Source organism: Tamandua tetradactyla, chromosome 13 (genome assembly GCF_023851605.1).
Source record: "Tamandua tetradactyla isolate mTamTet1 chromosome 13, mTamTet1.pri, whole genome shotgun sequence".
Lineage (NCBI taxonomy): Eukaryota > Metazoa > Chordata > Mammalia > Pilosa > Myrmecophagidae > Tamandua > Tamandua tetradactyla.
Window position 1 is genome coordinate 12929921 of NC_135339.1, and position 13593 is coordinate 12943513.

Sequence of the window (13593 nt, forward strand, 5' to 3'; positions counted from 1 at the left end):
TTCTCATTTTCAGCCTATCACTACGTAATCACTACCATGTCTAAGAAGAGAAACATGCAAGGATTTCACTCCTTGTGGTTCTTAACCTTTGGCTTCAGCTTTGACTATGATATCTCATAAGGCACAGAAGCCTAAAATGAAATCTAAAGAGATGTCACTTTGAGAATAACTTTGCCCCAAGGGAAATGGCACCTCGCATCTCAATCAACTTCAACACTTCCTAGGCATTTGGTACTGGATCATGCAGTAAGGAGTAACAGGTTTCTTTTTTAGAAATTCCAGATGAAAACCATCACCAGAAATGACACCTTCAGAATGTTGACCAAACTAAAGAGATTTTGAAAGCTGTATATTCAGTATCCAATGTATCACCAAGCTACAAATTTTATGCGATGTTCTGAGGAAACATGAAGAAGCCAATATGATTAGAGGCATAGACGAAAAAATTAAGTCAATCAGTCTTTTAAAATCTCTAATCTATATGATTACGCCTTCCTTCTAGGATTGTTGAAAAAAATTAATATGACAACAATGCACTTGAACTAATTTAAAGGAAGGGTAACCATGATAAACAAAAGAGCATTTTGAGATGTTTTCCAGCTTTCACAAACATTATGTCTGAATTTAGGAAACTTAATAAGTGTAGGGAATGGTGGTTTTATTCAAAACTAACCACCATCTTTAATTAATGGGTGGTGGCTTCATGGAGCCTCATGTTTACATCGATTCTAAGGACAACTAACAAAATAAGAACTAAAAATAGTATTATAAAAGGAAGAAAAATTGAATCCAAGAAGGCAGAGGGGGCTAGCTTTTATTGTAAACTCTGTATATAAATGTAGATTTTTAAATTAACACTTTGATACTAAAGTCCAAATAATTTTAACATAGCTGTAAGTTATGGATGAGAAGAAAGAATAGAACAGGATAAAGGCATGGCAATTTTTAGGTTTCAAGTCCTGGCTGTGAATATTGAGAAGGGATTAATGTAAGAGTATGAACGCTAATTAGTTTTAGACTCTAGTTGAAAAAATGTAAGAGTGTGTTAAAGATTAATGATCATTGGAATATGAAACAAAAATAAAAATCATTAGAGAGGAAAAATACATAAAAATGTCATTGTGAGTTTAAAAGAAAAAGGAAGAGATGGGAGGACTGTACTGAGAAAGTACGGAAAATTGGGAATAAATATTAAATGTCATGGATAAGTCTAACATGATCAGTGATGAAAATATGAGTGGATATTTTAAATTTAATTAGTAAAAGACGGGCATTCACACATCCCCGTACCAAAAAAAAGTCATGAAAAGCTCATTTAAAACAGCAGAGAAAACCATTAAATAGCATGTTCAAAGACAAATCAAGCAATTCTTAGGGAAAAAAGACAATAGCTGCCACAGAAATAATATCAAAATAAAATATGACTCAGTACAAAATGCATTTTAAAGGAGGCAAAGATAGGTATTTCATAATAATAAATGGAACAATCTACCACATCATAAATAGTTGTAAATCCTAATCTACCTAAAAAAAAACTTCAAAAATGATGTAAAATTAATAGCAGTGTTTGAAAAAATTGACAAATTCACAAACATATTGAGAATCCTTATTACAACGATTTGGAAACTTGGTAATCTTTCAAATCAGAACGCAAAAGACAGAATTTAAGTATAAAGGGGCTAAAGCAACTAAAAAATACGTCAGTGGTATGATTTTACATACAAAAGACCTTTTCAACAAGTCACAAAAATTGCAGTTGTGGGTAATAAGAAAGTGGAAATCTAGATTAATCTATATATTTATATTTTGATAAGAGAAGAACTTGTGAACATTGAATATAAATTAATTTATATAAATATATATTTATATATTGTATATTATATATAAATATATAAATTAATTTATAGTATATTATAGCTTATATGCTATAAATTAATTAAAATACATTTAATATTTTAATAATTTTTAAATAAAATATGAATTAATTAAAATACATTTTAAAAATTTTATATAACTTTGTTGGTAGATTTACTCATAACTTTAAGGGAAAAAGATATTTCTTAACAGGACACAATATCTAAAAGCCATAAAGAAAGAAATATATGTTGAATTTGATTAACTACCAATTTAAATAGACTAAATAACAAAAATTATTATTATCTATGTCAAAATACAAGTTAAAATAACTGGAAAAAATAGGTAATTAATATCCCAGATAATTGCTATTAAGATTTATAGGTTGCACAAAGTTCATTAGGAAAAAATGAAGGGCAATTGTATGAACAACAATTTTACAGAAGAATGAAATCAGATACACAATAAAAGTATGGAAAGAAAAACAACTCCAATCATCGTTAAAGGATGAAAACAGAACAGTGAAAAATTAAATTTCAAGAATATCTAGTAGAGGCAAAGATCTGAGAACAGTAGCGTTGGTACTAATGTGTTGGGGTACAAATTGACAATATTTCTAATTTTAAATACGCTTACCTTTGATGCAGAATTCTACTTCTAGAAATTTCCAGCACTAATATTACTACAAAATGATATATTTATTGGGATATTTCAATAGTACTTTTGTTAATGGCAAAACAAATATAAAGGGAAAAATCGGAAACGAGAAATATCCATAAATGAACACTATACAGCAAGGTACAGTAGGATAGAAAAATAATAGAAAAGAATAAAAGGAAGGTGCAAAAAAAGATGCATTTCATTACTCTCGTGTAAATAAGGAAAGTGTGATATGTATTTTGTATTTATATGTACATGTGCTTACATATGTATTTAGTTATATATATATTTATATGTACATACAAAGTTTGTATATGTGCATATACATGTATTGGGGGCTGTATACGCACATGTGTATATGCATGTGTTTGTGCATGTTTGTATTTCCCATGCTACTACTCAAGACTATGGTAAATAAAATAAAATAAATTATTCACAGGGGTTGTTATCGGGAAAATGATTTTCATGGGTATGGACTAAGGGAATAATCAACATGTCAAGTCTATGTACCTTGAAGTTCAAAAGCTCAAACTGTTTTCTTTTCAAGTATTTCCAGAATCAACCACATAGGGGCAGTAATGACCACATGTTGAACAAGAATCTGAATTTTGCAGAATGGGCTTATAGAACCTTCTCAGACTTCATGCAAAATGGAGTAAACCAAATCCGAACAAAAAGAAGATACAGAGATAATTTGGAAGAGACGGTTATTTTCAACAACCCCAAGTAACAAAGCTTCAATATGCCATGGAAATGCCTCGATGGATGCTTCTTAAAAAACAAAGGTGTTTATCATACCTTCCATGGAAAAGACCAAGGGCTTAGAGAAATGTAATCGACACCATACAATTTCTATCTGACGCCCAAGTTCTATACAAGACCTCTTACGTTTTTCCAATTTCTAATTAATGGGTTTAAAAAACAAACTTAAGATACTCAGAAAACCCAGCTTGGAAAGGGCAGACTTCTGCTTAGAGCTTGCAGAAGGCTATATGGCCAAATCTGGCCAAATGTTTCTGGACCATCCCAATCTTCTAGAAAAACTGCTTAATATGTAAAAGTCAGCAACCCATTCACTATTTTAAAGAAAATGTGTAAAGAAGCTGAGTTCAGCTTTTGGGCCATTAGTTTATGGTAAATGATGCTTTTGGTCCTGAGAGATGGAGGACTGTGTCCAAAGTACTGGATAAAATTCTTAAATAGAATCAGTCTCACTTGCTCTACTTCTTCATAGTGTTCATAAGAGACAAGTTGTTCTAAGCTTTTCTTTGAAATGTTTGGGACATTGTTATACAGTTGCATTCAAATGCAATGTTTTGCACCATTACCACAAATTTGATCTCAAATTCATTATTCTGGACCTTTTTCCTTTCTCTCACTTTTGTAGGAATCATTTTCATTTCAGCGACTACATTTAACCTGAGATCCAGATTTTAACTGCTGTTATTCCTTTACAGAGTTGGATGAAACACATGGGAACACTAAGAAACACTAAACAAAATTATTTTATTTTATTTTATTTTATTTTTTGCATGGGCAGGCATCAGAAATTGAACCCGAGTCTCTGGCATAGCAGGCAAGGACTCTACCTGCTGAGCCACCATAGCCAGCCCTAAAAAAAATTAAATTTAAATTTAAAAAATTCATGATAATTTTATAGTCCTTCAAACTGGAGTTCAAAATGAATTTACAGAGAGCTTCTGGTATCAGCTCTACTATTTAAACAGCTTGGAAGTCATCACTCCTGTCTTTAAAAGAAAAAAAGCTTAACACAATGAAACTCTGTGACTATTCTTAGGTTCATAAGAAAATTGAGGTAGCCAGGCAATTCCCCCCAAATCTGGAGATACAGGTGAAAACAGAGAATCATAGTTGAGATCAGCTTACCTGAAGCTCCTAAAGCCTGTGGAACGAAAAATTGACAGGACCACTTAAATGGTAGTTCTGATGCTTTGCTGGAAGCTGTATGTCAGAGTGAGAATGAGGATCTCAAGGGGACTGCAGTTTTAAGGGGAGGACACACTTTCAGGGGTTTTACTCCAAGAACACCAATAGATTCTCATGGTGAAGGGCCTCAAATAAATAATATTATGTTTCTGGTAGGAGTGAGTATGTTTTGAAATATAGAGTTTTAATGCTCCATAACAGCAGCCTGTGTTTCAGTGAAAAGGACTTCATCGCAGACTTATATCACCTAAAGAAGAGTGTTTCCTTAACTCTACCCACCTCTTAACTTTCCTTTTTCAATTAAGGGAATGGCAAAAGTGAAGAAACCCTTGTGAAGGTGATACAACAGGGCCCCAGACTTTCTAAAAGAGTAAGATTTAATCATAAAATTAAAGAACGTTTTGCCTCCCAACTCTTTACTACCACATCCATAAGATTCCAGTATAAGAGAATTATAACTGAAAGACTACAGGGCATAAATTCTATTTAGCAAGGAGTTCTTAGGGAAATCCAAAGATGGGAATGGAGACAAAATAAGCACACTAGAATATTTTGAAGCCCTGGCATCTACAGCTAGTGGAAACATTTTTAAAAGCCTAACTACCATCCAGATTAACATAAAACTCACACTAAAAGCCAATTTACTTCAGCTCTATTACCTAATATACTATACTTTTCTTTCAACAAAAATGTAAAAGGTATACTAATAGACAAACAATAACAACACAGTTTTAAGATACAAAGAAAGCATCATAACCTGACTCAGATATCATATAGATGTTGGGATGATATGACAAAGAATTTTAAATAAATATTACTCATACTCCAAGGATTCTAAAAGAAAAAGTAGACAATATGCAAAAAAGATGGATATTGTAAACAAAGATGGGAATTCTACGAAAGAATCAAAAGATAATGTTAGAAACCAAAAACTGTGTTACAGAAATAAAAAAGGCATTTACGGCATCATCAGTAGGCTGAACATAGTCAAGGGAAGAATCAGTGAGCTTGAGAACACATCACTAAAAATGAGCTCAAATGAAATACAAAGAGAAGAGAATGTAAAACAAGAATGAACAACTAAAAAGCATAACAGAATATCCAAAAATGGTGAGATGATTTTAAAAGGTACACCACACATGTAATTGGAATAGCAGAAGGAGAATAACCAGAGAAATGATCAAAAAGTTGAAGTAATAATGGTAGAGAGCTTTTCAAAATTAATGACAAACAACATATCACAGATCCAAGAATGTCATAGAGCATGAAGCAAGATAAATAATAAAAAAATCTACACCTAAGAATATCAAGTTCATATTGTTGAAAGAAGACATAATCCTTAACATCTGTGTCCCTACCAAAATATCATCAAAACAGGTGAAGCAGAAACTGATAAAACTGTAAGGGGAAATAAGCAAATTTGCCATTACAGTTGGAGACTTCACACTCCTTATACATTAATTGATAAATCAAGCAAGCAGAGTTTCAGTAAATGCAAATTTGATTTTAATATCACTTTCAATCAAATGTTTTAGTTGACCTTATAGATTCCTCCACTCAACAAAAGCAAAATGCATATTCTTATGAAGTTCACATGACACCATGATAGAACAAATTCTGGGAAATAAAACACACTTTAACAAATTATAAATATAGGAATAAAAACAAAAATAATAAAAAATAAAAAATATATAGAAATCATACAAAGTGTATTTACAGACCTCAATAGAATTAAATTAGAAATATCAACAATGTAAAAATAATTGGAAAATTCCAAAATATTTGGAGATTTAATAAGATATTTCTCAACACCATATGATCAAAATTTTGGAGGTGCAGCAAAAGCAGTGATTAGCAATAAATTTATAGCATAATTTGCTTATATTAGAAAAGAAGAAAGATCTATAGTCACGGATCTAAACTTCCACCATAGGAAACTATGGTGGAAAGAAAAGCAATTTAAGCATACATCAGGCAGAGTAAAAGAAATAATAAAAAGTAGAGCAGAAAGCAATGATGTTGTAAAGAGGAAATTAAAAGAGAAGATCAATGAAACCAAAAGTTGATTCTTTGAATCTTCAAGAAAATTCATACACCTAAAGTCAGGCTGTGATAGTTAGGTTCTGGCATTGACTTGGCCAGGTGATGGTGCCCAGTTATTCTGTTGCTATGGACTTAAATCCTCAGCACATAGAATTCATCTTTGGCTGATTACATCTGTGGTCAGCTAAGGAGAGTGCCTTCTGCAATGAGTGATGTTTAATTTAATTAGCTGGATGCTTAAAAGAAGGATACAGAAGAGAAAGAACAGCTTAGATACAGATGTTTGGAGATGCAGAGGGATGCTCCACAGGGAAAGCTATTTGAACACAGAAGCTTGGAGAGAAGGCCAGCAGACATCGCTATATGCCTTTCCGTGTGACTGGGAAATCCAGAGGAAAGTCAGCTGTGTTTCTTCCAAGGAACTGTAAATTTGTAATTAAGTAAATCCCCTTTATAAAAGCCAGCCCATCTCTGGTGTATTGTATTCTAGCAGCCTTAGTGAATTAAAACAGATTTTGGTACCAGAGAAGTGGGGTGCTGCTATGTTTGCAGATACCATATATATGGGATGGTTTTTTAAATGAATAGGGGGAGGATTCTGGAAGAATTGTGAACAGCTTGATAGAAAAAGCCTAAATGCTTTCAAGAGACTGCTGGTCAGTACCACAACAATGCCAGGGGTAAATAATGGAGGGAGGGTGGGACAAGATTTAAGGGGAAGTTTAGATTTCCTATTCGGTGTTGGTGTGTTTATTGGTTATCTTTCTCTTGGTAATAATGAAATTATCTAAAACTGAGAATGTTGATGAACTATTGACTTTGGACATTATGCATGATGCCCAATGACCAGAGGTGCCTGAAGGGTACGCTGACTGAGAAGTAGATTAGTGAACCATGGTGTATGCATACGATCGAATATTATGCTGTTACAAAAAAGATCGAAATTGTGAGGCATGCAACAATGTGAATGAATCTGTGGGACATTTGGTGAGGCAAAATGGAGCCAGAAAAAAATAAGAGCAAATATGGTATTATGTCATTTAGAAAATAAAAATTGTTTATAAAAAAAACAGGGACCGAGACTGTAAGCTCTTATGGTAGTCACATTTAGTCCTGAGCTGTAGCTGTTATTTCTGGATTTTGAGAGGCTGCTTTATATATGTATAACCTGATATTTAGAAATAAGAATGAGGCCAATTAAGTTGGGATTAAGGTAATTCAGAATACAGGAATAAGGAAGACATTATCTATATTTTAGAACCTCACCTACTCTTTGAGACTGAAGGAAGAAAGTTTTATTTTCTCTAGAACCTAAATTTTCTGTAGCACATACTCTAACTCAGCCTGTCTGGATAGATTATTTAAACAACCCATACACAAAGAGCCCAGAATAAGAATGAGGGCCTTTAACCCTATACAGCTTTAATATAATGCTTGGATACATCCCAGAGTATATTAAGCAGATAATCAAAAAGTATTGGCAAAGTTCCTTGAGGGATGGGAGAAAAAATATGGAATCATTAAACTTTACCATACCCGTATACTGTCCAAACATTAGGGACACCCAAATCAATAGGCCAAGACTTTGATCTGAGGCTTGCTCTTGTGAAGCTTATGTATGTAGAAGAGAAGCTTAGCCTACTTACAGGTATGTCTAAGAGTTACTTCCAGAGGACCTCTTCAGTTGCTCAGATGTGGCCTCACTTTCTCTACATCCAACTCTGCAAGTGAAACCATTGCCCTCCCCACTACATGGGTCATGACATCTGGGGGTGAAAGTCTCCCTGGCAACGTAGGAGATGATCCCCAGGGATAAACTTGGCCCTGGCACTGTGGGATCAACAATGCTATCTGTACCAAAAGGGAGAAAAGAAGTGTAACAAATAAAGCATCAGTGGCTGAGAGAGTCCAAATAGAATTGAGAGGCTACTCGGGAGGTCAATTTTATGCAAGCTTCAACTAGACATTGCTACCTATCATAACTTGCCAACCCCTAACTGAAACCTTTTCTGCCAATCCTAAAGAACATCTAGGGCAATGTATAAGATTCTACAAAGGTTCCATGCACTAGGGTAACTTTCCAGAAACCTACAACCTCCAGATAGGTCCCCGGACCAGATAAGTCCTGAAATGCAGAGGGTCCAGCCTCTCCAGAACAATCAACTAGCTCCATCCCTTACCCCATATTATTGACATCTCCTTCCAATATGAAAAAGTTAGAATGGGCAAGGCCCAAATATCCCTAAAGAGTGGTCCAAAGATCAAAGGTGATAGTATAGTTATACAGAGTAGGTAGGGCTTAACAAAGAAGTATGATTCCTTAATCATTATAGTGATATTTCCTTTAGTCTCTAGTATCTTAGAGTAGCTAGAAGTGAAAACCTAAAATCGTGTAACTATAACCCATACCAAACTATGAAATTTTTGTTTTCAAGTACATAGTTATGTACTATAACTAATTTTTGTGATGTGCTTTGAAATTTATTGCTTTGTTGTATACATGTCATTTTTCACAAAAACAGGAAAAAAAGTTGATTTTGATGATAAATGCACAGCTATATCATGATATTGTGAACCACTGATTGTTCACTATGGATAATTACATGGTATGTGAATATATAATATATATCAATAAAAAATAATTTAAGAATAAATAAATATATACATAAAAATAGGTTGAGGTTTGAAGAAAATTTGAGGTCACTTTTGGTTGAATAAAAAAATGTTTGGCTAAAAAAACAGAAAGAGACAGTTGGTAGAAATACTGACTCTAAAGATACTTCCATTGCAGGTTGGAATAAAGGTGACCCTTGTTTTGAAGTGGCAGAAAGTTTGGCAAAATTGAGTCCTGGTGCTGTTTGGAAGAGAGAATTGAATGTGATGATCTGGTATGTGTAGTGGGGGATTTCCAGACTCAGTGTGAAGGATGCAACCTGGTTTTCTTTTGTAGTTTATAGTAAAATGTGAAAAGAAAGGGACAGGTTGAGCACTGAACTCTTCATTACAAAGAAACCAGAAAGTGATGGTCTGGATAATTCTGGGCTTCCAGAAAGTGAGACCCTAGAGAACAGTGCCCAGGTGAGGATTTAATCAAACTTGGCATGAGTCAGCCATTACAGGACAAGCCAGGATTGGAGATGCTGTAATTCAGAGAAGATCTGTGGAAGGTCTTATTATCTGCTCACTTTGATTGCTGTATGCTACATGCCAAGTCAACAAATTTTTTTGAGAGACCTTTATAAACAGAACCATTGCTGAACTGGACTGGAAGAGACCGAAAATAGACAGAGAGATGGAAAAAGAACCTCAAAGACAAAACCATAGAACATAAGGTCTGAAGCCAAGAAACCTCAGGCCAGGTCAGGCCAGGAGAGTGGACACATCTGCGCATGTGGAGGGGGTGAGTTTGTCCTGGAGGCAGATGGCAGGCCTTTTGCCTCAATGTTCTGGAAGAGTTCTGGTGCTTCAAGTCCTGGAGATAGTGCAGCACATTTCCTGGGGGATGGGGGTAGACTAGCTGTCACTGCATTGTTCTGAAGGTGCTGAGCATGTGCCCCAGGGATGGCAGGGTATCTGGGTGCCACCTAGATGCTTAAGGAGGTTGGGGCCAAAGAAAAGATGGTCTCCTCAGTGTTCCCCAATGATGCAACCCTTATCCCAGTGTTTGGAGAAAATAGGTCCGCTGCATAGGGCCTTGGAAAGGATGAGGTTGCTGCTTTCTAAAGCCCCAAGGATAAATGACTCTCAGACTTTGAAATCTAATGGAGTTTGCCCTGCAGGTTTACAGGATTGTTTAGGTCTAGTGACTCCTATTTCCCTTCCAATTTCTCTCTTTCTCAATGAGATCATTTATTCTACCACTGAACCTTCTTTGTATATTGGAAGCAGATAATTTTCTCTTAGTACACAGGTCCACAGCCAGAGGGAGAATTTTGCCTTATGACAGACCAAGCCTGTAATTAACTCTGATGAGGTTTCGTAGTGTTTTGAGTTGGTATTGATTTGTATTGTCGCTGAAATAGTTCAAGGCTTTTGTGATATTGTGATGAAATGAATGTATTTTACACATGGAAAGAAAGCATTGTTAGGCAAAAAAAAAATGTCATTGTTTTCTATATATAGATTAAAGATGGTTTAAGGTGATGTGTATAGCTGTTCAAGTTGACAAGGTGTGGACACTGTGATACTTAGGTTCAGATATCCACTTGGCCAGGTGTTAGTGCCCAGATATTCTGTTGCTAAGAACTTAAATTATCGACATGTCAAATTCATCTGTGGTTGATTATATCTGCACTCAGCAAAGGGGAATGCCACTTCTGCAATGAGTGACGTTAAATTTAACGGGAGGCTTAAAAGGAGGAGTCAGAAGAGAGAGAACAGCTCAGACCCAGACATTTGGAGATGCAGAGAGAAAATACCCTGGGAATTTAAACCCATTTAAACCCAAAAGCTTCAAGGCAAGCCCAGCAGATTCACCATGCGCCTTCCCATGTGACAGAGAAATCCAGAAATCAAGGAACTGTGAATTTGTAACTAAACAGATCCCCTTTCTAAAAGCCAATCCATGTCTGGTATATTGCATTCTGGCAACCTCAGCAAACTAAAACCCAGGCAAACTAAAACCCAGGCTAACTCAGAAAGATAGAAATTACTGTTATCTGATATAAAAGAAGGGTTAGCACTACTGATACCATGGACTTTAAAAGGATAATAAAGGGATACTATGAACAGCTCTAGGCCCACAGACTTGTAAAGGCAGATTAAATGGACCAATTACTTGAAAGACATAAAGTAACAAAACTCACACATGGAAAAATAGATAATGTGAATAGCCTTATATCTATTAAAGAAATGAAATCAATAGCTAATAACCTTCTAAAAAAGAAAGCACTAGGCCCAGATGGTTTCAACGACGAATTGTATCAAACATTTAAAGAAGGAATGAAGCCAATCAATTCTCAACAGTCTTTCCTAGAAACTTTCAGAGGAGCAGTTTCTAAATCATCCAATGTGGATGAGTTCACACAAATGCCAAATAGAGATGAAGACATATAACAAGAAAGGAAGACTACAGAACAATCTCTCTCACGAACATAGATGGAAATTCCCCCCAAATATTAACATTGAAAACAACAATGTACAAGAAGTATTAGATCCCGTGCCTGAGTGAAAAATATTCTAGGGATGTAAGGGTGTTTTAATATTTAAAAACCAATTAATATAATTCCCCATACAAACAGGTTAAAAAGAAAAATTTATGGTCCTATTCATTGATACAGAAAAATCACTTGACTTAATTCAAAACCCATTCATCACAATTATTTTAAAAATTGCTCATTAAACTAAATAGAAGGGAACTTCCTTAACTTGATTCAGACCATTTACGAAACACCTAGATCTAGTATTACACTAAATGATGAAAGACTGAATACTTTCCCTCTAAGACTGGGAACAAGGCATGGAATTCCACTTTCACAATCCATTATGCAATATAGGGGGTAGAAGTTCTAGCCAGTGCAATAAGAATTAATAGAAAATCACAAAGAACTATTACCATCTGAAAACACTAGTGGAACTAATAAGTGAGTATAACAAGTTTGCAGGACACAGGTTAATAGACAAAAATTTGCTTATTTTCCTATATATCAGCATTGATCAGAAAGAATTCAAAATTTAAAACACAATACCATTTATGATAACATCCCCCCAAATGAAATACAAAGTATGTATAAGATCTATATGCAGAAAACTACAAAACTCTGATGAAATAAATCAAAGAAGACTTAAATAAATGGAAGGGTATTCCATGTTCTTGGATTAGAAGACTGCATATTGCTAAGATCTATATATACTATATATACATGTATATAGTATCTCCTACCTGACTAAAGATTGATGTGCCCTGCCCTCTCCTTCACACAGCCCTTCCCATAACATCCAGGAAACACACTGAACTTGGGATGCTATAACCATGAGCACAGCCAGCCTTCAGCACATCTTATTTTGAGAAAAGAACACATACTAAAAGGTTTTCCCCACTTCATAAGCATCTGGCACATAGTCACCTTTATTTCTCAGCCACATCTAATCTTAACAGCAGCTGCCTTAAGCATGGACATGTTCAAGTGAACTTCTTATCAGTCTTATGACTATTCTGTAAGATATTGTGAAGTAGTTTCAGTTGTCTGTAAGTAAATTCCTTTAGTAAATGCTTTGGACTGATCACTCTGACATTTAGGGTCTCTTTCTTTAGAGTAACAGCTGACCACCTTCATAGGATGGTTTAGGGCAATTCCATCTGTTTTTCCCGTATTTCTGCTTTTAGGGTGAGTGGATGCCTCACCAATCAAAATCCCAAGGAAGCATTGGTAGATATCAACAAACTGTTTCTAAAGTTTATATGGAAAAGGAACTGATACAGAATAACCAACATAATACTGAAAAATGGGTACAAATTATCTGTTTTCAAGACTTACTGTAAAGCTAGAGTAATCAAGACAATATAGCATTGGTGAAAGAACAGACTCACTGACCAATGAAATCTAATAGAAAAGTTGAAAACAGACCCACACAAATATAGGCAACCGAACTTTGATAAAGGGGAAAGGTAATTTGGTGGGAAAAGAATCCTCTATTCAGCAAATGGTGCTGGCACATTTGGATTTTCACATGCAAAATATTGAGCTTACATGGAGACTTTATACCTTCCACAAAATTTAACTAAAAATGGATCAGGGATCTAAATGTAAAGCACAAAACTCTAAAATACTCAAAATAAAAGAGAAAATCTAAGTGTCCATTGGTTTGGTGATGAGTTTTAGATAAAATCTTCAAAGAATGATCTATGAGAAGAAAAATTGAGATGTTGAACTCTATTAAATTGAAAACCATCTACCATACAAAAGACATTTTTAAGAGAATGAAAAGACAAAACACTTAACCTCTGTGGTCTTCCTTGCCAAAACTCAGAACCTCAGTCTACTCATGAGAAAAACATCAGTCAAATTCCCACAGAGGGCCATCCTACAAAATACTTAACAAGTGCACCTCAAAACCTTCAAGGTCATCAAAACAAGGGATATGTGGTGA

General features: G+C 34.8%; 1 protein-coding gene across 4 annotated transcripts in view; it reads right to left on the reverse strand.

The window, feature by feature from the left end:
* The window catches only part of NRG3 (neuregulin 3), a 1079958-nt gene that overhangs the window by 12312 nt on the left and 1054053 nt on the right, over positions 1 to 13593 (reverse strand). The window lies entirely within an intron of this gene.